A 2215-nucleotide genomic window follows, 5' to 3' on the forward strand; every position below is an offset into this window, starting at 1 on the left:
CGGGAGGCAGAGGCAGGCAGATTTCTGAGTTCGAGGCCAGCCTGGTCTACAGAGTGAGTTCCAGGACAGCCAGGGCTACACAGAGAAACCCTTTCTCGAAAAACAAAACAAAACAAAACAAAACAAAACACCAGGCATAATGGTTCATACCTTTATTCTCCCCATTCAGGTTGATAAAGGCAGAAGGATCATGACTTTGAGGTCATCCTCAGCTATACAGTGAATTTGAAGCCTGAACTACATGATCCTTTCTTAAAAACAAACACGCAAATTTACTAGACGATTTTTTTCTTGCAGTTCTGAGTTCTAATCAAGATGATATGGTGCTAGGCAAATGTTCTACCACTAGGCTACATCCCCCAACAAGTTGCAACCTTCCTCTTCCTCTTCCTCCCCCTCCTCCTCCTCCTCCTCCTTCTCTTTCTTCTTCTTCAATTGGAGACAGGATTTCACTGTGTAGCTCTAAAGGGCCTTAAGCTTAGTCTTCCAGCCTTGGCCCCCCAAACAGTTGCTATCGCATGCATGTGCTACAAAGCCTGGTTACTAAGAAGGTTTCAACACTAATATGAAGTGACGGAAAAGGGAATTAGTGACCTTGAAGCTAGATTAGTTAAATTCTGTAGTCTGAGCTGGACATGGTACTTTAATCCCAGCACTCAGGAGGCAGAGGCAGGTACGTCTCTGGGAGTTTAAGCTCAGCCTGGTCTGACTACTGAAGCAAGTTCCGGAATAGCCAGGGCTCATACACAGAGTAACTCTGTCTCAAAAACAACAATAACAATAACAACAACAAAAATGATGTATTCTGAGCAGCAGAAAGAAGGAAAAAAAAAAAAACCTGAACCGAATCTAAGAATCCTGTAACACATTACGGACTTTGTCAACATGAACATTATAAGAATTACAAAAGGAAAGAAGGAAGAAAATAAAATAGAAAGAACTTTGAAGCCGGGCGTGGTGGCTCACACTTTTAATCCCAGAACTTGGGAGGCTGAGGCAGGCACATTTCTGAGTTTGAGGCCAGCCTGGTCTACAGAGTGAGTTCCAGGACAGCCAGGGCTACACAGAGAAACCCTGTCTTGAAAAAAAACAACAAAACAAAACAAAACAAACAAACAAACAAAAGAACTTTGAAGACATGATGAGAGAAGTCAGTCTTTTTTTATTTATTTTATTAGATATTTTCTTTATTTACATTTCAAATGCTATCCCGAAAGTTCCCTATACCCTCCCACCTGCCCTGCTTCCCTACCCACCCACTCCCACTTCTTGGCCCTGCCACTCCCCTGTACTGAGGCATATAAAGTTTGCAAGACCAAGGGGCCTCTCTTCCCAATGATGGCTGACTATGCCATCTTCTGCTACATATGCAGCTAGAGACACCTGCCTGGGGGGTATATGAGGGGAGGTGCCTAGTCTTACTACAGCTTGATGTCACGTTTGGTTGATATATATCCAGAGGAGGCCTACTCTTTTCTGAATATATACAGAGGAAGAATGGATGGGGGGAGGAGGTTGAGGCTGGACTGAGAGGAGATACGGGAGGGGGCAACTACAGTTGGAATGTAAAAAAAAAAAAAATTAGTAATTTAAAAAAAAGAGAAGAAAAAAAAAAAAAAAGAATGGTAACTTACACCTGGAATCCCAGAACAAGGAAGGTGAAGATTCAAGGATCAGGGGACAATGTAAGAGCATCAAGAGTACAAGGACAACCTGGACTATATGGTGAGGTTAAGGCCAGTCTCTGTTATATGCAACCCGATTTCAAAAAAGATAAGGAAAAAAGAATGAAGCCAGGACTATACAGTGAAACCCTATCTCGAAAAAACAAAAACAACAAACAAACAAACAAACAAAACAAACAAACAAAATGGGCCAAGGGACTAGGGGGTGTGGCTTAGTGGGTAAAGTGACTATCTCACCAATATGAAGACCTGAGCTCAGATCCCCAGCACCTATGGTAACAGCAATGGCTGTAACCACAGAACTGTTGAGGACGGTCAGATCAGGCAGTCTGTCTAGCCAATCACAAATGCTGAAATTAAAGATGTGCACCTCTACACCCAGCCCTGATGGTTGTTTGTTTGTTTGTTTGTTTTTGAGACACGGTTCCTCTGTATAGCCTTGGCTGTCCTGGAACTCACTCTGTAGACCAGGCTGGCCTCGAACTCAGAAATCTGCCTGCCTCTGCCTCCCGAGTGCTGGGATTAAAGGC

Source organism: Mus caroli, chromosome X (genome assembly GCF_900094665.2).
Source record: "Mus caroli chromosome X, CAROLI_EIJ_v1.1, whole genome shotgun sequence".
NCBI lineage: Eukaryota > Metazoa > Chordata > Mammalia > Rodentia > Muridae > Mus > Mus caroli.